Source organism: Ornithorhynchus anatinus, chromosome 8, assembly GCF_004115215.2.
Source record: "Ornithorhynchus anatinus isolate Pmale09 chromosome 8, mOrnAna1.pri.v4, whole genome shotgun sequence".
Lineage (NCBI taxonomy): Eukaryota > Metazoa > Chordata > Mammalia > Monotremata > Ornithorhynchidae > Ornithorhynchus > Ornithorhynchus anatinus.
The window spans coordinates 14,566,167-14,588,226 of record NC_041735.1 but is presented as its reverse complement, the minus strand read 5'-3'; the positions used below and the strand labels follow the sequence as shown (position 1 = coordinate 14,588,226).

Sequence of the window (22,060 nt, the reverse complement as noted above, 5' to 3'; positions counted from 1 at the left end):
CTAAAGCTCAAATCAGGTCCTTGTCTTGTCATGGGATTTAGCTCATTTTTACAGACTGCCCAAGTATATCTGGATGGTTTTCAACACTGTGCCTTGCCCAGTGAAACTGGATTGTAGTGAGCAATGTTTTGATATTGTGAACTGACTGGAATCCAAGACAGTGGTTGACGCGTGGATGTTGAGTATTTTCCATGAGAGTCAATGGTGAAACTGACCAAGAAGTTGCATGGCCCAGATATCACAGACATATAGGAGCTTAGATATTTCATTTCTAAACAAAAAATTTAGTTGCCATAGCTCCCTATCTTTCAAAATGAAAACCAAGAAGTCATTGATTGTCTTCACAATTTTGAGTACACTTTTTTACTCCATATTCATCATGTGATCCCACTGATTCCCTGAGGCTTCCCTGCTTTTGTTATGTGTTAAGGCTATTAAATATTAGATTTGGTGCCTGTTCAAGTCTTGTCTCAGGTCTTCCAAACATACCCCAAGACACTGAGGGTGCTTCAGGTGTCTAAAACTTCAAATACTGCCTCCAAAGCAGGTGCTCCAACTTGACCAAGCACTTGGTATATTGTTCTTAACAAAGTGAGAGCTTGGGTAAATACAGTTGTTATCAATTGATTGACCTATGAAAAAAAATTTTTACAAGGGATCTGGATGGGCTATTTGCAACAAGTCCAACTTCTGTTGATATGTTTGTCATGGGAAAGTTTAATACAAATACTTGTAATCCTGCTGTAACCTGGCAGGGGCAAAAAGTCTTAAAGCCATCTGGGATTGAGCACATTGCTCAGCAAAGTGCTAAGAATCTGCCATCATAACATTAAACTAACTTCCACTTAATAAAGAGCTCCACCCAAGATCTAAAATCGAGATGACTAACTCTTGGATTTTTCAAATGAGACCTGTAGATCTTTAGATTACCATTGCTATGTATGGAGTCATGTACTGAGCCCTCTCTGGCTACAATTTAAAATTTCACCAGTACCATAACCAGCATATCAGAACGTACAATCCCAACTACACAAGTCACCTGAATATTAAATTATTAGGAGACAAAGTCATTCAAAAGGTGTTTCATAAAAACAGCCCTATCAGGACAAAAAAAAAATTTGTCTGCCACTTCTAATGTGGACATGGTCTGAGTCTTGGCACTTATTAAATCAATGGGGCTGAGAAAGGCTGAGCTCGAAGAGTTACTTGCAGCAAATAAGCAGACCATTTTGATCATTATAAATAGCTGTTTAGACACACAGATAAAGCTAAAGGACAACGAGAAAAATGATGAGATGCTTTAAAGACCAATTTCATGCAGTCAGTGACCCCTATACGGTCCTGAAGAGTCTATAAAATGTCATACTCACGTCACAGGGAAGTGTATCACCAAAAGCCATATTTTCTCTCACAGAAGTTACAAGCACTTTTCTAACACTACGATATGAATGTAGAGTTGGTATCTTTTGTGACTGGCTGGCAGAAAACTGAACCCCGACCAACCAGGAAATGTTAGTCATGCTGTGTGTAGCAGGGAAGATCAAAGTAGAATACAAACAACATGGCAAATTTCAAAAAGCACATTAGGGAACAATTATCAGTCTTAAACAATACGACATCTTGAGAAAATTGCTGTCAAAACAACAAATAAAAACATGTCTCCATGCGTGAGACTGTATAATGAAAAGAATTGCTTCAATGAGCTATTTGTGGTGCAGGAATTATTAAGAATGACAGAGAAGGAGAAGAGGTTGTGAAAAAACAGAAGGAAAACCCCAACAACTTGGGATGGGGTACTCATATAAGTTCATTACAAAATTTCAAATCCATTTACCTGATCCTGAAAATTACCATGAAACAAATTAAAGCCACATTTATAAGAAAACCATGTTATCATACCAGCCCCTTCCCCATGCCACATTCAAATGATTGAACCTTAATAGGATTTAATTGCTTCCATTTCCCTAAGAGATTTTCCAGGCTCCCCATGCACAAAACAGACACGCCATCAAGATTAGTACAGCTGAGAAATCCCAGTTTGCGATACCCATCAAACAACTTGGAGCAAGTTGAAGAGGGGTTCTGGGAGGCAGGATCTACATCCAAAGGCCAAGCTGCCTGATCCAGCTGAACAATGTTCCTCTAGGAAATTTGTTCCACTTATCTTGGAGTGGCAGGAAGGAAGGCTCATTTTCCATCTCCCCACCCCTAAAGCAACCTTTCCCATAAAGGAGCAGGGATTGGACAGGATCCATCACACCTGTTCTCTCTGAATGAAAAGAAATGACTTTCAACTATTTGTGACTTTCAACTATTTTTACTGACAACCATTTTACACAATGTAAGACAGTAATTAGGCATCAGTTGTGGTAATTTATATATCTGTAATTTACTTATATTGATGTGTTTCTCCCCATCTAGACTGTAAGCTCGAGGCGGGCAGGGGATGTCTATTTACTGTTATATTGTATTCCCCCAAGCACTTTGAACAGTGTTCTGCATGCATTAAGAGTTCAATAAATATGACAAAGAATGAGTGAACTTGGCTACTGCTTTAGACGAATTACTCATTCCCCGACCAGTGAGGAGAGAGGACTTCATGGCTTCATGACTGACACTGCTGCTGTAGGGAGAACAGGACTACGTGACATTCAAGAGTCCCTACACTTTCCTGCCCAAAAACAAAGTTTTTGTTTTCTTCCAGAGTGTTGGTCCTGGAGAGCCAGGAGACTCTGAAGGGCTGTTGGCAGGAAACAGAAAGGCTCAAATAAAGAAAAATAAAACAAAAATAACCCACTTCCATATGCTTATGTTTTTATAATCTTATGAAATTATTTTCTCATTGCGGACATTTACTGAATACCTATGGCAAGTTCGCCTTTCCCATTAATAGAGGAGGAATCCAACAGAAGATATTTCATTGACATGACACTTATTCGTTCCTGAAGGGGTTGAGCAAGAGGTTGGAGTCATAAAAGTTGAAAGCAAGGATCAATAGTTTGGAGAAGCAAAATAGGTGAATTGGAGCAAGATAATGTGGTCAAAAGAGTCTAGAACAGACTGAAGAGGTTGGAGGTTGGAGGCTGGAACACCATTTAAAAGGCTGATTCCATAATCTAATTGGGAGTTGATGAGCACTTAAACCAGGGGCATGACACTTCGAGAGATGAGGAAAACAGGTTCTGGAAATCTAGTGTCAAAAAAACAACAGAATTAATAGCCAGCTTAAAGGAAGAGTGACAAGACAGGAGTTGAAAATGATACATGGGTTTGGGAGTCAGAGGGCATGGATTCTAATTCCAGCTCCTCCAGTTGTCTGTTGTGTGAATTTGGGCAAGTTTAACTTCTCTGGGATGCAGTTACCTCATCTGTAAAATGCTAATTTACTGTGAGCCTGTCATGGGACAACCTGATTACATTGTACCTACCCTAGTGCTTAGAAGAGTGCTCGGTATGTAGTAAATGCTTAACAAATACCATTACTATTATTATTATTATAGCAAGGCTGGGAGCTTCTACCTCAGGTAGGAGATCCATTATAAAAAGTGTATTAGCTTATAAAATAACTCCATTGCCAATTTCCTTGGGACCAAACAGGTATAATAGCTGCTGTCATCAGATGTAAGTAAAATAATAATAATAATGATTATAGTGTTAATTTTGGTATTTGATAAGGACTTGCTCTGTGCCAAGCACTGTACTAAGTGCTGGGGTGGATACAAGCAAATCAAGTTGGACATAGTCCTTGCCACATGTAGGGCTCACAATCTCAATCCCCATTTTACAGAGGAGGTAACTGAGGCACAGAGGAAGTGAAATGACTTGCCCAAGGTCACACAGCAGACATGGGGTAGAGCCGGCATGAGAACCCATGACCTTCTGGCTTCCAAGCCTGTGCTCTATCCACTATGCCATGCTGCTTAAGGGCCCGAGCTGATTGACTCTCTTTTAGTTGAACACAGGATTAGGCATTGACAAGAAATGTTTGGCTTTTCCAGAAGTAACACTGGATACTGAGATTCTCAGCGCTCAGTACAGCGCCTGGCACATAGTAATAATAATAATAATAATGTTGGTATTTGTTAAGTGCTTACGATGTGCAGAGCACTGTTCTAAGCGCTGGGGGGGGGAGATTCAGGGTCATCAGGTTGTCCCACATGAGGCTCACAGTCTTCATCCCCATTTTATAGATGAGGGAACTGAGGCACAGAGAAGTAAAGTGAGTTGCCTACAGTCACACAGCTGACAGGGGGCAGAGCTGGGATTTGAACCCATGACCTCTGGCTTCCAAGCCTGGGCTCGTTCCACTGAGCCACGCTGCTTCTCTAGTAGTAAAAGCACTTAACAACAGCATCATTATTATTACTATTTAGAGATGCTCATTTGATAGGAAAACAGTACCCTCAACACTGTGGGTTAATAGCTTTCTGCATAATGCATTTGCCTGGCACAATAGGACTCCTAGGACACAGTGCTAAGACTTTGTTCCATCTGTTTAATTCTGGTTGTTGTACAGATTTTTTAAAAATGAAATCACAAGGCTGGAACAAAGCAGAACTAATGCTTCTTTTCCCAATTAATAGAATTTCAAGAGAAGGGCTCAATGATCTTCCTGATGCACAGTATCATCTTCATTACCCCTGATGGGATATGTGCAGGAATCCAGGTAAGAGCCCACTTCTTAGACAAGAGGGTAAGCTGACGAATATCAAGTAGCTCTTGGATTCATTTTCAAGGACTTCATCTTTCAAATCTTGTTAGATGAAAGCACGCAATCCAAACCAAGGAGGAAAGGGCTTAAGGGAGTGGTAAAAGCAGCTTTAAATAAGTTGAACTATGCTTAAAACAGAAGACAATTCTGCTAATCTTTGTGCCTAGTGATCAGGTCACTGCAAATGACCTCTAGTCCCTCTAGATTGTGAGCCCATTGTGGGCAGGGATTGTCTCTCTTTATTGCTTTCCAAGTACTTTCCAAGTGCTTAGAACTGTGCTCTGCACACAGTTAAGCACCCAATCAATACAATTAAATGAATGAATTGAAAATCAGAAATCCTATATTAAACCACCGCCTTCCCAGTAACTTCTCTAGGTTTTCTTGGATAATTAAAACATCATTTTTCTAGATTAAGCATGTCAAATTTATATTTACATAGAGAAGTGAAAGAAAAGTAAAGGCACCGGTTCACCACTACATAAAATCAAGGAGTGTCTGCACCTGAAGAACTGAATTAAGCTTTGATTGCCATACTTAGGAACACTACAATAAATCTATATCTGAAATGGCAGAGTGCAGCACACAAAAAATAGCCAAGCAGTGGTGAAGCTTCCACCTGAAGTTAGATCAAAATAGGGAGAGCTTTTCAATCTGGAAAATTAAAGCTGAGAAGGGGATTGATAGAAGAATACCAATCCTCAAAACACAACTATCTTTGTTTTTCTCCAGTTCCCACTTCAGTAGTGAGGACAACCATTAAAACCTGAAGATCACTCAATGGTACTTATTGAGAATTTACTGTGTGCAAAGCACTGTAGTAAGCTTATGGAGGAGTAAATACAATAGAATTGGTAGACATAATCCCTTCCCTCAAGGAGCTTAAATCTAGTGGAAGATGAAAGTTTCCAAACCAATAAATAGTAAATTATAAAATTCAGTATTAAAGGAAATTGCAAGCCAAATTATCTGGGTTTAAGACAGGTTTGGAGACACTCCAGAGCAATTGCTCATATTGTATTAATAGAAGGAAACAGAAATATAGAGAAAGAAGTTAAGGGTGTTGGATACCGAGCCTTAGGCTGGATAACATGAAGGCAGACACCACAAAGTGTTTTCCAAGTACTCTGTTCCTGCGGTCAGAGGCGTCCTCCTTGACTTAATCTGACTCAAAAGTGGCATTTCTTATGTTATACATATAGTAGCCAATATCTAAGAAAATCCAAAATATTTTTATTTTCAAGAATATCACCTGCCCTTTCATATTTCCATTTATTTTCTGTTCTTAAAAACCTATGACAAAGATTGAACATGGGGCCAGGATTTCTACTGGGCCTCAATAACAACAGCGTACTGAACTGTTGTCTTCAAGTTCTGTCTTCTAGATATATGAGTTATAAATTATTGACAATGTTCCTAATGATGAAGATGGGAAAGGGGTAGAATATATATACTCCAACTATAGACTGACTTCTTAAAAAGCTGCAGTGTACATGTTTGAGGCCACAGAGCCTACAGAAAATTTTAGTGTTTTCTCCATGCATTAGGGGTAATTTCATGGAATTCATTGTTATCTGAGGTTGTGTAGATACAAAATATCAACAAGCTTGTGATAGTTTAAAAATTAATGAACAATAAATTCATAGTTTAAGAGAAGAATTAGCAATGATCAACAGAAAATTTAGAGATATAGGAAGAACTTTAACAAATTAACTGAAAACAGGCCCATGATCACTTAATGGGGAGAAAAGTTAAGATATTAAATGGCATTTACTTAATCATGAGGATAAACAATATACTGTTACTTCAAAATGTCCTTTGAGGCCATTCTTTTTGCCAGATTGGATATGTGAGGAGAAGAATGTCAAAGAATAACCAAATAGCTGCTAAGTGTCAAGCAAATCATAATCAAAGTATTTATTAATAGTAGTAATAATAAAGGTGGTATTTATTAAGCACTTACTATGTGCCAGGCCCTGCACTAAGCACTGGGGTAAGTACAAGCAAATCAGGTTGGACATAGTCCCTGTCCCCCAAGGGGCTTTGAGTCTTAATTCACATTTAACAGATGAGGTAACTGTGTCACAGAGAAGTTAAGTGACTTGCCCAAGGTCACACAGCAGACAAGTGGCAGAGCCAGGATTAGAACCCAGGTTCTTCAGACTCCCAGGTCCTTGCTCCATCCACTAGGCCTGCTGCTTCTCCTATTGAACACATACTATGTGCAAAGCACTGTACTAAGCACTTGGGAGAGTACAGTACAACAGAATTGATAGACATGATCCTTGCTCACAAGGACCTTACAGTCTAGTTGTAGAACTGAAAACACAGAATACAGAAGGAAATCTTAAGAGATACAATGAAGAAAATGCTTAGATGGCATGGCTTAGGTATGGGCACTGGTAAACATGCCTAATTGTTGGGGGAAATTAAATATGAGGTAACTCTTCCTGAAACCTTTATCTATGGTAGGGTGCCACGAAGGGACATGCACCACAATACAAAATACTTTAAAAGCATTTAAAAGAGTACAGTAATTATCAGAAATGACCCCTGCCCTCGAAGACCAAACAGCCCAGTAAATCACAGGTAAGGGAAGCAATCAAGTATAGGGATATGTAAAGAACAATATTTAGTAATCAATCAGAGCAATAGTATTTAATGAGCACCTACTCTATACAGACTACTGGCCACCTTAAATAAGAAAATGCTAGCCAAACAACTCCTTTCTCAAGCCCCTAGTACTTACTGTTCTGCCCCCTCAGTTCTGTGCCTACAGAAAGCCACTAAAAGCCTCAGTTGGGTAAAGATCTACTTGTGCTTTTCTTTCCCAAAATTGCGGTGAAAGTTCTTTTTTCTCATGATGCAACGCTAAAGAAAATTATATTAATGGCTGGCCCTGTTAAATGAAAGAAATTTCCTCTGTACAAGAGAGTAAGAATGGGCTGTGAGAATGAGGCTATGATATTAATACTGAATCTGAAAATCTAAGTGACCTTACAGAGGGCTGCTTTATCCTGCAGACTTAAAATAAGTGTGTGAGTCACTGACGAGTGATTCAAATAACTAAATGTTCTCATGAGAATACTTTCAAACGTTTCATACTTGTAGATAATTTAACACTGAAAAAAAGACTTTGTTCTAGGAAGAAAATGGAAATATCACAAAAAGACAAAATATTTTAAAGTTTGAGATAGCAGAAAGGGAGAAAAATTAAGAGGAAGGCACCAAAAAATGCCTTCATTTAGCTGGTTCTAATGAAATAATAATAATAGTATTTGTTAACATTTAGCACCAAGTACTTTACCAAGTGTTGGCATAGATACAAGATAATCAGATCCCACATGAGGGTCATAATCTAAGTAAAAGAGAGAACAGGCATTGAATTCCAATTTTTAGATGAGAAAACTGAGGCACAAAGAAGATAAGGGACTTTCCCAAGGTCACAAAGCAGGTAAGTGATGGACCCAGATTAGAACCAGATCCTTTATATTCCAGGCCCACTCTCTTTCCACTAGGTGACATTGCTAACCTAATTTTAGAAGTTTAGATATTTTAGAATAAAACATTGTAATAAATAATAGTACAGCTGGTCTTTGGTTCTTAGATGATGCCAGTATCATCTTAGATCATCCTAGATGATGACAGTAAGACTCTTTATGGAGTGTGAGCGTCCTTGAGAGATAATTCCTTGCTCAGTAGTCCACCTATTCTGGTGCTCTGTCATTTGGGTGAGAACCACTTAGAGCCTAGTGGCTAAGAGGAAAAATGACTAATAACTACTCTAGCTATTATGGGGGGGAGGGGTTACTGATCTTAAAATCTGTAATTTAAGTTTGCACAGTATTTTGCAAGCCCAAAATGTTGCCATTCTCTCTGTTCAATAATAAAAATATAGTACAAATATCCCTGCAACCACCTTCTTAAAACTACAAGAAAATAGATCTAAGAATGGCTGTCAATTTACACAAGGATTTAAGTCCACTAATTAGCTTAATACTGTCATTTTAAAACTACATTTTGTTGGTAACTATTATGTCTCATCTACAATACAATTAATGTATTGGATTTTTAAGCAATGAAAATACTATTAGAATTAATTTTGGTCCAAATTTTCATGATGTGACTATTACATGGATCATAAAATGCTGACAATTTCAAAACCAGGTAAAGTTTTACCAATTTTATATCAAAGAAGTTTAAGCTTGCTCTCTGTGCATTAGAGTAAGATATATGTCTTTGGTATAAAATTGTAAGAAAATAAGATCATAAGAATATTTAATATTTATCCACCCATTAGAATGCAAGCTCTTTGTTAGCAGATAATGGATCTTATGCTTCTGTGGTGCTTTCTCAAATGGCTTATGTGCTCTGTGACCTTGAGCAAGTCACTTAACTTTTCTGTCTCAATTTCCATATTTGTACAATGGGGATAAAACACATCTTTTCCCCTCCCCCGTAGACTGTGTCTGGTCTATCTACCTCATTGCCTAGCAAACCGTGAAGTGCTTAGCAAATATAATTACCAATTATTAGTAAGAGCTTAGCATTGCACTCAGATGGTGCTCAATAAATACTTACCACCAAAAGGAAAAAATAATATCAAGCACCCATATTACAGATTTTCCAATGGGATTTACAAGGTACAAAATAGAACAACTGTAAGTTATAGCATAGAAAAGTATTGCAGCTGTTTTTACTGAAACAAAAGAATCTTTTCTCAAAGTCACTCCAAATCACATATGGTTTCAATATGATTTTCAAATTGTGGATGAAGTAAAGACTTTGTCAGGGCATATTCCTGGATCTTCCCTATGCTAAAGGATTAGCGATATCTACTTTCCTGCAATTGAAGACTTTTGAAGCCATAGCTACTTAGCAGTGTAGCAGAATGAAGTGTCAATAATTTCCTCAAGTGGGTTTTGGAACTGGAAAAGAAAAGTAACTGAAGGGGTCCTGTCTCAAATTCTAATGAGTGCAACTGAGAACATCTGTTTGACGATCTCATATTTGCCCACTTAGTCATGCACTGTTTCCATTGTTCTCAGAACCCTTTAGGCCTTAGATAAATAGTATGAAACATCCTCTTACAGCTGATCCTCTGACAAGTCCGTTTCCTTTGATGCCTCAAGCATGATTCTTCCAGCTATTCTGGAAAATGGGGTCTTAGAATTCTTGTTGGAAAAGAAATATCTGAAACAGCTAGGGGAAAAAATGCATTCCTAGTTGTAGACCACAAAATATTATGTTTTAAAACTCAGGATTTGCATGAGGCATGGAAATGCATCACCATAAAGCGATGATGGATACAAATAATGAAGATACTACCTCGTTCTCCACAGAATCCTGTTCCTGAGATAAATAGCGGGTCCATGTCTTTTACTTTTGTTCTTTTTCTCTTAAAGGCCTATTAAAGTACTGTGCGCAGTAGGTACTCCATAAATACTACTGAATGAATGAGGAAATAAAATTTCATTAAAAGATTACGGTAACTCATTCAAATTGAACGTTGTAATGATAGCTTGCAATTCATAGTCATTTCTCCAATTGGAAACCGTCCCATCGAGGAAGTGCTTTAAGAAGGCTGTGTTGTGAGAATAAATGACCTCATATTTAAAACCCTTAGTTATGTGTAGCCATAGGATGATCAAGAATTTTTAGTGTGTACTAGATATTATCATTTCCATTTAAATGTTCAGTGCTTATTTTAGGGGAAGTGTTCTTTACTAAGTTCTAAATGTTTGCAAGATATGGCTGCAGCTTCTCCTACTGCTAACCCACTCCAGCAGGACAGGGCTAGATCCGTGATGGTTGAATGGTGGGGGCAGCAGGAAAAAGGACTAATCAGTTGGAGAAAACTTCTGAGACTGCACGGTCAGAGCTTTACTGCTGCCTCCTATGCCTCTGCCCATCTTCACAACCACCGAATTACGTCATTACTCATCAGGAGGAAGGAGCTTCCTGGAAACCTAAAAACCAAACCTAAATTTGCCCATGTCCTACTTTTTTTCTCCTGTTACAAAAATAAACAACTGTAGCCAGTAAGCTTTGTAATCAAAATGCAGTAAGTACCATTCCAATAGTACAATTCAACATGATGTCATCACCCACCGAACTTAGGGGTGTCCATTTGATGTTTGGTGTCCATTTACTCAATGCCCAGTTTTAGGACAACTGATGTAGTTTCATGGTTAGTCAAATACACAGTTTTTTTGGAATAAAAGACAAAGAGGGTAGAGAAAAACTCTTAACCTCACCTCAAAACCTGGAAGCATGAAAACAATAACAGCAATGGTCCTAGTGTTTCTAGTACCATGTTCTCAAGGAAATTAGAAATTCAGAATTAATATTTAAAGAAATAAAAGTCACATCACAAACCTTGACCTCTCAAAGAAATAAAAAAGTAGGGCAAGAGATGAAGTGAAAGGCATCATTTACTTTTATGCCCCTTTATTCAAAGATTCATTAGGCTGTTCTACTCCAAACATGGAAACAAAAAAAAAATAAGGGCAGTTAACTTAGATATGACCTAATGGATTTCTTTAACTTTTTCACTTAACATTTAAGTTAGTGACTTAACCGGATGACTACTTGCAATGTAACTTAAGGGAGAAAAATATTTAAACGTTTAGAAGTTTATTTAAAAAATCAGTTCTGAACCAGATCTTGTTGACCAAAATGTTTTATGGAACTAAGGGTTTCCTGAAAACCTCAAAATAAGCAATAAGTAATAAGCAACTAATTCATTTCCTTCATGGGTATTACAAGAGAGATTCTTTGAATTACAACCCTAAAGATCAGTTAAACAGTCAATTAAAATAAAGATGCACTCTGCAAGAGCCAAAGTCAATTTCTGGGAAAAATAAAAGGACAGTCAGAATTAAAAATGGCCAAATGAAGTTCACTGTGAATAAACCTACTGGTAGAAAGAATAGCCTTTGGGATTAGCCTACTGCTAATGTGATAAACTTCTTGAGGGTAAGGATTACACTTGACCCAAATTATATAAACCACATAACATCTAGACAAGGCCAAGTAGCCTATTAGCATTCATTAAGTTCTTCTGATTATAGTGATTTATTAGCAGTTCTTCCTTTTATGTCCTCATTCCATAAGTACAAAAACTCAAATAGGCTTTTTTATGGTCCATGTGGCCCTCCAGTAAATGTACTTTTTATAAACTGCAGTCCTATTTGTATAAACCTATATAAAACATTTAAGAACACTAGATACTGCAAGCTTAGATCATAAGAAGCTTCTCTCTGAGTAGGGCAGCCCCATTTAGGGGTCAGTGGTATGGATGGCATGGGAGGGAATTTCTGTCCTGGTTTTTGTAGTTGTTGCTTGTTTTTATGATATTTGTTAAACATTTACTATTTGGCATGCCCTGTATTATAAGCACTGAGTAGTAGTAAGCTAATCAGTTTGGTTACAGTCAGTGTCCCTGGGGCACACAGTCTTAATCATCATTTTACAGTTGAAGTAACAGGCACAGAGACTTGCCCAAGATCACACAGCAGACAAGTGGTGGAGCCAGGATTAAAATCCGGGTTGTTCTGACTCCCAGGCCTCTGCTCTATCCACTTGGCATGCTGCTTCCTTAGAGAATCCAGCTGGAATTCACCAAGGATGCTGCTTTTGACTGTGGAAAATGCAAACTGTGGAAAATGCAAACCAAAATATACCTGCCTCTATGGAGCCCATGCAGCTGCTGATGCTGCAGTTGAAAAGACTCTCTTTGGCGATGAAGAAGACAATCACCACTGATGCTACCACCACCAATGTCCCAAACACCACTGAACTGGTCTGGGGGCTCTGAATGAGACTTTCTGGGTGTTTTCAGTTTTTTGTGGTGATAAAGCCAAAATTACTGCTGATTCCTCATCACCCACTATCCCATCCATTGATCCCTACTGCCCCCATCATCGTTGAGTACTGATGCTCAGCTGCAAACCATGAAGAGCAGATGTGAAGGCCAGCTAACTGCAGTGGAAGACAGCACCAAAAGATCAATGTTAAGTAGGGGTGATGAAAGAGAAAAAGAGAGAGAGTTCCATCTTCCTTTTCCCTCACCCCACTCTTCTTTTTTAATCTCTTTATTTTCTCTCTTTTTTCTCTCCCTCTTCCTTTCCACTTTTCTCTGCTCTCTGGCTATGACCCTTTATGACCTAATCATCCCACTTTGAGATCCCCAAGTTTTGATCTCAACAAGTCTCACCAACTAATTTGGGGTCTGTGCACCCTGAATAACTGTGTTTTACTATACTTACTTAATTGTAACCAAACTATAGAGGGGGGTCTCACAAGAGTAACTCCAAACCGAGCTGCAGTCCCTGTGTCTTCAGTATCTCTTAGCAGTATGGATAATTATCCAACAAAAAAAATGTGAGTATGCACCCTGCATATGATCCAGCCTCTAAAGCCTATATTTAAAAACACCATGTAGATGATGGGTATATTTAGAGAGGGTTGGGAAAACAAATTTAGCTACTTCTACCCACACAAAATGCAAATATCTGCTTCAAAGGAGTTTGCATTGGATCTGAATTCTAGGATCTCAATTCCACAGAAAAAAGAAAATTAGAGACTAAATCCCTATTAAGTCATTGGGCCAAACCCTCTGCCAACCTAGGACCAATCTCTACAGCATGTTGACTCATCCCGGTCTCATTTAGTTTTAAGTTTTCTCCAAGTGATGGGCTGTCACCAGTTCTCTAGGTTAATACCTTTCAAAAACATTTTCTAGCACTGAACCTATCTATATCAGCCCATATTTCATATTCTGAGTGATCCATCTAAGTTCTTAGCACTTGGTAAGCATTTAATAAATGCCATAATCATGATGATCATCGTGCAATGGCTTTAAGGCCCTGACCTTGTCTAAAGTCACATCTTGTCCCGGTAACACCCCTCTCACAGTATGTAGTCACGAGGGCCATGACAATGTTTCTCCAAATATTTTAAGTCAATTCTGAAAAACAGAAATTTAGGCTTGCATTGTTATATAACTCAGAGAGGCAATATCTGACCATGTCCAGTCACAGCAAAAACTGCCCTTAGAGGGATGTGGAAATAACAATGAAATCTTGAGCTCCAAAAATAAGACTGAGTCATAAAATTAGCTGGGAAAGTGACAGACGATATAAACATTAGAGAAGGAGTTACGGTAATTCTTGGGTCCTTTAACGGACTCACCCTTGCCAAAATCCCAAAAGAACCACATTCAAATCCTCAAGTAGTAGATGGTGTCATCTTGATTACACTTTTAAACCCTAGAGGCTACATTTGGTCTACCAAAACCCTAATGCTCTCTAACATAAGGTCCTCTAATCAAAATATTTCCCTGCCTTCTTTCCTGAGCTAACTGCTCTCTCCCTTTTCTTTGTGATCAATATTCAAAAAGATATTCATTCATTCAACAGTATTTATTGAGCGCTTACTATGTGCAGAGCACTGTACTAAGTGCTTGGAATGTACAATTCGGCAACAGATAGAGACAATCCCTGCTCAGTGACGGGCTTACAGTCTAATATGTGAAGCAGGGAACTAACAGGCACCAGAAATACCATGATTTTCATGCAGCACATTTTAGATGCAGAGTACTCGGCACTCAGTTTGTGTTCAATAAATATTGGTGATTATTTATGGCAGGTGTGCCAAAATAAAAACTGATCATACTGTCATTATAATCAACATCATTATATCTAAGCCAAGAAGTTAATAGTGTCATAGCTGAATTATATACAAAGTAGGATAACATCCCATGGCTTACAAGCATTTACAATCTGCATAAAATTCTCCACAGATTGGGGCTGCAATGATACTTTAAATGGATTTATGTTCTAAGTGACACTTGAATGATATTCTATAATATTTATAATTATGTGATTATGACATATAGGGAAGGATATTCTGTCCTTAGAAATCTAAAAACTGAAATTGAAGAGCACAATATTTTCAAGACACATAGCATAAACAAATCACACACAGTATGCATTTGTAACACTGATTTACTAAAATTCAAAAACCTAGGAGCAAAAAAGGAAAAAATGGACTCCAGTTCCTAGCTGAATATGCTATCAAGCAAATATCCTAAATTTTCTAACCTAAAACCTTTCAAACTTAGGTCATAGAATTCAATGTTCAATAAATGTGGATTTCAATTTCAACTAAATATTGTGAGGTTGAAAATCAATATATTTAGCCCAACTTCTTCAGTTTTTGTTTGTCCTTTCTTGTGCATTTCATTTTGAAGGAGATTTTGCTCTTTGCAACACATATTATGCTGGCAGCAGAAAAGCAAACCTCTCTACGTGAACTGTATGCCAATTGATTAGTTTGAATGTTTTTCAGTTTTATTTTTACATTTGTGATTTGGCAAAATCTTGCATGATTAAGTGATATTTCACTGCTATACAAGCAAAGAATTTTCGCAAAACTGCAAAAGAACTCATTCCTTTGATGGAAGTATCTTTTGGGAAATAAACATTAATGTAATAACATGAGTCTGAAAGATTTTTAGGACCATATAATTTTGTTTTTGATCATTCAGGTCACAGAACTTTGTATTTGGCAAACAGAACCATAGAATACATAGGTCATTAGTGACTTGTTTTCAAAATGCAATACTGTCAATTGTTTGAAATCTATATTCCTTTCATTTTTCACAAATGAAACCATTTTTTTAAAAATGCTAATGTTAACACCCTGAATTTACATACAGAATATACTGGCAGATATTTTTAATGAGATTAGATGAAGGCAGAACTTCTCATTGCCACTTTATTATTGCTATTTTCTATAAATCCCATAGAAGAGTAAATACTGGCCTATTTCCTTGATATACTATTACAAGCAATTTTTATCAAAGCAGAACTTTTATTTTAGCATTGAAGAAATCTAGAAAGAAGATTTACATTTAAATTAAAAATCACTATAACAGCTACTTCAATCTCCAATTCAAGAAACATAGCTTCCAATTAACCTTTTGCCTCAAACATTTATAATTGGTGCACTGATACCAAAAAACTAACACCAATAAATGGCAGAGGGTAAACATCTCTCTTCACACACTCTAGATCACATTACTTCTGAAAACTGCTTCTTTTTCAAGCCATGCCAATGGTTTGATTCAAGGAAAAAATGATCCATGTCTTTTCAGCTTTCTCGGTAAATTACTGGAAATTTATCTTCCTTTTACCTTTCACAAAAAAAAAACAACCAACAACAGAAAAATGGAAAAAGCAAATCCACTCTACTTCCCCAAAGCCCATCCAAGCCTACTTACTTTATGTACAGATGATGACTGGCCATCCTTATTTTAAGCATAAAAACTCCATCCTTTCTGATGAGCACCTGGATCCCTTCTTAATCCCAAACCAGCTTTACCGCATGCAGTTGTTACAAGCCCATGCAGCTTTTAGAGCAGGCTGAAATGTCTCAAACATTGCACACCACCTGCTTCCCTTTATCAGAAAAGACTAAAGCACTATTTTCTGTCCACACTTTAAAATCTAGATGTTTCAGGAAAGAAAAGGGGGGGAAAAGTCCAATGTAACCAGTTGAGGAGAAAAAACAAACCTAGTAGACATACTGCATTTTAGCTTATTTAGGTTCTTCAGTCAAGTCCTCTCTAGCCGACATTCATTTTCCACTCAGAACTCCTGGCTCCTTTCCTTTCTCCGAGGGCAACCTGCTTTACAGTACTGTTAGCAAACCACTGCAGCCGTGCCTGAAAGGGTTCCTGGTTAACTGCAAAGGCAAATACCTGGGCTATCCACCTTATTTTCTAAAGTGCTTATATCTGATGGTTTCTTTCCATCATGATAAAACTCTGCAAGTAATCCAAGCTTTATCCTCCCTTATGACATTTTCAAAGGTTTCACTGGAGGACTTGGCACTACTTCTATTTTAAAAGCAGCTGCTATAGCATTAGAGCAAATGGGGTGCTGAAAAGAATACAGTGTCTCAACAACTGCACAGGCTAGGATGTCATTATTTGGGCTTTAGAAGTGGTTAGCCCTGCTTTGAAACCACTAAGTGAAAATGTGGGAGACTGTTGAGAAGATGCCCAGCTAAAAATGACTCTCATTGTTCTAAAAATTTGAATTTCTGTCCTTTAAGCCAAAAAAAGGCAGGGTCCTTTCGTCTTAATATGAAGAGTTCAACCAAAACAATAAGTGGCTTGGCCACGGAATAGAACCCCTACCGTTAATCTTTTTTTTTTTAACATTTTATATTCATTAATCAACTTTCATGGTTCTCTCCAGAAACCTAATTCCATCAGCTGCTTTAGCTCCCCACGGTTTGTTCACATCCTGTCAGACAAAAGACTCTGTCTCTGCTAATAAGCAACTTCATGTTAAATTTGTTGCTTAGGAGAGAATTGCACACTTAGGGCTATGTGTTCATGAAGTAATTGGCCCTTTCAAAATGTTATGGTCTGATTGAAAAGAGGAGAGTAATTTGGGCTGGGAGCAGGGAAGAATTGCATTATCTGGGTTTCTTTTTTTCCTTCACCCTAATTATGAAATATTATTTCACAAAATAAACTAGGTTTACCAGAATGGTCAAAATGGCATACTTTTTCCACCTTTACTGGGGAAATTCAATATTAAATGGCCTAGACACTTGTTTTCTGCTCCTCAGTATATGTTATTGATTGATTGATCTGAACTTTTTGCACAAAGATGCAATGACACATGTTGGATTTTAAGGTAGATTGTACAGTAAGAATAGGACACATCAGATACCTTAAAAAAAAACAAATATGACTTGTATAAGGTTTTCCCCCAGCACTGTTAGATGAGTATTCAAATGTATGTAATGAAAATTGGACACCAGCAGTTGCAGCAACAGCCATCTTTTCTGTTGATCTGAAGGTGATAGTTGCTGTTGTTGGTGTCCTACAATAATAATAATAATAATAATAATGTTGGTATTTGTTAAGCGCTTACTATGTGCCGAGCACCGTTCTAAGCGCTGGGGTAGACACAGGGGAATCAGGTTGTCCCACATGGGGCTCACAGTCTTAATCCCCATTTTACAGATGAGGTAACTGAGGCACAGAGAAGTTAAGTGACTTGCCCAAAGTCACACAGCTGACAAGTGGCCGATCTGGGATTCGAACCCATGACCTCTGACTCCAAAGCCCGGGCTCTTTCCACTGAGCCATGCTGCTTCTCGTCCTATTTTCATCCCTACATATCTTCCTGGCCCAATTCCACCCTCCGCCCCACAGAAACTATGCAGGCACCCAGGCCAGTTGGTGGGGTTGATACTGCCACACCAGACTCTCCAACTCCCAGTATTGCCCCTGCGAAATGTTCTGGGTTCTTGCACGATTTTTGTGCACACACAAAGCTATTTTAATACAACATGACTTGAACTGTATTTCTGAGCCTGTTTTGGCAAAGGAAACAAAATAGGAAGAGCACACTGAGTTTACATAACAAAGCATAAGCTTTTATAGCAATACTTGTGTCACTTTGGCCCTAAGTATAATGAAGGCAAGTGATAATAAAGTAGACTTTTTTACTGAATAGTGTTATCAAATTTTAGAATTCTAGCTAGCCAATCTTCACTTTCCATCAACAATCTTGTCAGCTACCTACAATCTGGAATTCACTTCTTTCATTGAACTGAGACCTCACTCATGAAGGTTCATCAAGTCCTTTATGGCTAAAGGGCTCAGTTCTGTGGTGATTTATTGCCATTGTTCTTGTCTGTCCATCTCCCCCGATTAGACTGTAAGCCCGTCAAACGGCAGGGACTGTGTCTATCTGTTGCCGACTTGTTCATCCCAAGCGCTTAGTACAGTGCTCTGCACATAGTAAGCGCTCAATAAATACTATTGAATGAATGAATGGTGATCCTCCCTGAGCTCTCAGCTCCTTGTGTCTCTATTGACTAGTCCTTTCTCCTAGACATTCTCTCTGGTTTCACTGATACGTATTTTTCTGATTTCTCTGACTTCTCTTCTTGTTTCTTCTCAATCGGCTTCCCATCTCTGCAAGGTGCTCTTCTTGCCCTGTATTCATCTCATTATACACTCATTCTTTCTGAAAATCAGCCAGATGATTTAAGCTATCAACTCCAGGTAAATTTTTTTTAAAATATTCTACATCAGACTTAACATCTTATATGCTTTCCAATCAATTACGGAGGACAGAGCAGCCTGTTGTTCTGCCATCAAGAAAAGAGTGGCTCTTTTTGATCCAAGCTTCACAAGGAACAAGAGATAAGGAGGCATAAGAGAAAACAGTGAAAGGTGCTATCAACATTAAACAAAACATGAATGTCAAACTTTTGTGCATATAATGTGGCAGAACTTTGGATCTCACATTGGCCTTTTCAATGACACATGCACTCCTAGCTGAATTTCATCATCAGAGGTGTCTTCTTTGAGTCAAAGGACACCAAGAAGACACCCATTAACCTATATGTAGATACAGACTGTTAGATATACCATTTTTAGGTCCACTATTGGCTTTAGGAAAGTTGAACCAACTTTGAAACAATGACCAATTTGTCTAGTATCAGAACTATCTTAAGATGAATAATGCCAGCAATATAACTGTTCTTCCCTTTGGTGCTCCTCTACCATCTTTTCCCAGGACTTTGGTTGGAGTCAAGCTGTCCAACGCTGACCTTCCTCATTGCCATCATCTTATGTTTGCTGCCTCTTTCTGCAGCTGCTGTCACCTAGTCCCAGTAATTTTGCTTGGACAGGGTAGCAAAAGTAGGTGAAGACAGCCACTGGACCATGTCAAAACTGAGCCTCCAATTATAAATAGAAGTTTGGGGTGAAATCAGAAATATGTTATCAGAGATAGTAACCCCCTATTAGTAGTTCTGAGTAATAATTTTGTCACAGAAATGGAGGTGGCAGGAAAGAGTCCTGTATAACTATGAGCCTGTTGTTGGGCTGGGATTGTCTCTACCTGTAGCTGAATTGTATTCATTCATTCAATAGAATTTATTGAGCGCTTACTATGTGCAGAGCACCGTAAAAAGCACTTGGAGTGTACAATTCGCAAGTGCTGAGTACAGTGCTCTGCACACAGTAAGCGCTCAATAAATATGATTGATTGAATGAATGAATATAAAAGGGGATTTCTGGTCACCTAGTTTAAGGACCTTTTACTTACCTTCGATTGCAGTTCACCCATGGACTAAAGGAAGACGAGGAATACACACCCATTATTCTGTGAACATTTATTAACTATATCCACTCAGCTGTGCAGCCTTATGCTGATTTATCACCACCCCGTGATACGCTCACCCCAGGTATCCAATTTGTATTGCTTGGTCACTTATGAGATTCACACTCCCAAGCGGTTCCCATCTTCTGACCGAACACTCTCTGACCTGAAATGGATCTGGAGGAAGCTCTGCTCACAGATTGTCATATTTTTACAGCACTGAGGGAGGCAACAATTTAAAAAGGATGGTGCACATTTAATTAATTGCATTTCACTCAGGAAAATCACTGTCCAATGACAACCCATCAAACTTAATCAGTGCATCATGGCAAAATGACAAAAAAGGTAAGTAGTTATAGTTTCTCAATCACCAGCTAAAATCTTGAGGTTATAAAACCTTGCATCAATTTTCAATAAAGCATATGAATTTATATTTAAAGAGAAGATTCCAATGGGGAAAGGAATCCCAGTGGAGAAAGGAATGTAAAAGTGCACAGAGATGGGAGTTAGTTGTTGCACGTTCCTTTTAAAAGAAAAAAGAGGCAGTTCAACCTAAATTAGACAGAGTCTTCATTCACTAAGTTGGAAAGCCACCACCAGCTACTTCTATCAATCATATTTATTGATTGCTTACTGTATCTAGAACACTGTACTAAGCACTTGGGAGTGTACAATATAATAGAGTTGGTAGACATGTTTCCTGTCTCCAGTGAGCTTACAGTCTAGTTGGGGAGATAGACATCAATGTAAATAAATAACAGAAATGTTTATAAGTGCTGTGGGGCTGAGAGAGGAGTGAATAAAGGGAACAAATCCAAGTGTGAGGGTAATGCAGAAGGGAGTAGGAGAAGAGGAAATGAGGGCTTAGGGAAGTCCTCTTGGAGGAGATGTGCCTTCAATCAGGCTTTGAAGGTAGGGAGAGTGACTGTCTGTTGGTTATGAAGAGGGATTTATTCCAGGCCAAAAGCCGGGTGTGGCCAAGAGATCGACAGCAAGAGAGATGAGACTGAGGATCAGATTGCAGCGTGGCTGAGTGTAAAGAGCACAGGCTTAGGAGTCAGAGGTCTTGGGTTCTAACCTCCGCTCCACCACTATCAGCTGTGTGACTTTGGGCAAGTCACTTGACTTCTTGGTGCCTCAGTTACCTCATCTGTAAAATGGGGATTAAGACTGCGAGCCTCACGTGGGACAATCTGATTACCCTGTATCCACCCCAGTGCTTAGAACAGCGCTCGGCACATAGTAAGCACTTAAATACCAACATTATTATTATTATTACAGATCTGCAATTGCAGATTTCTTCAAGGACATAATCACATTATTTATAATATTGTAATATCCTTTGAATTACTTCAATAAACATTAAACAATAGTGGCATTTACTGTCAAAATGTATTTCATGTAAGATGATGGCATATCTATTTTCTAGACATTCTGGAGTGGAATCTTCTTGTCTACAGGAAAAACATAACTTCGGTTTTCATCGGGCATGCCTAGAGTTAAAAAAAAAAAATCTCATCACCTCTATTATCATGCTGCCAAGATATTCCAGGGACTATAGTGGAAGATGGAATCACCTGAAATAGCTTAGGAGAGGAAAAGTCTTTGGGACAAGAGAAACCTTAGTAAAAATTTTTTTTTATTGATATTGTCTAGAAATTGACAAAGAGGAATTGTGTCTGAATGAAAAGTGGATTTAATTACCACACAATAAAATAAATCGAGTCCAAAGACTGTTCATGAAGGTAAGAAAACATCAAAATAGGCAGAGACAAAGAAACATAGAATTATGCCACCCTTGGCTTCAAGTATCTTCATGATAGGTGAGACTCGCTGAGGTCAGTCTAAATAGAGGTGAAAGGAAGTCTTTCTTGAAATTGATTCTATTCCTAAATGCCTCATCTTGTTTTCTCCACTGCACCCTCTTTCAGCCACATGGCTACCAAAAGGATATCCAAAAATCTTTTCTCTCAGTTAAAAAACAACACTTGTGGGAGCAGATGGGAATACACTGTGAATTTCAGCTCCAAAAGATTTTTCAGTTATCACTGCTATGAGTGAATTTGACCTTCTCTATAAAGCTACAGAAATTCCAATAAATTCAATTTAACATGCCAGAAAGTGTCATTTTTATGATAATTTCTTT

The 22,060-nt window shown here is 38.2% G+C and overlaps 1 protein-coding gene across 4 annotated transcripts in view; it reads right to left on the bottom strand.

Annotated features, from left to right (window-relative positions):
• PHACTR3 (phosphatase and actin regulator 3) overlaps positions 1-22,060 on the bottom strand; it is a 163,970-nt gene that overhangs the window by 89,409 nt on the left and 52,501 nt on the right. The window contains exon 1 of one of the 4 annotated variants that reach the window (XM_029070015.2): positions 15,999-16,075. The exons of the other annotated variants lie outside the window; for them this stretch is intronic. The gene's annotated coding sequence lies outside the window, so the exon portion shown is untranslated. Of the gene's footprint in view, positions 1-15,998; positions 16,076-22,060 lie in introns of those variants that run through there. 4 annotated transcript variants of the gene reach the window in all.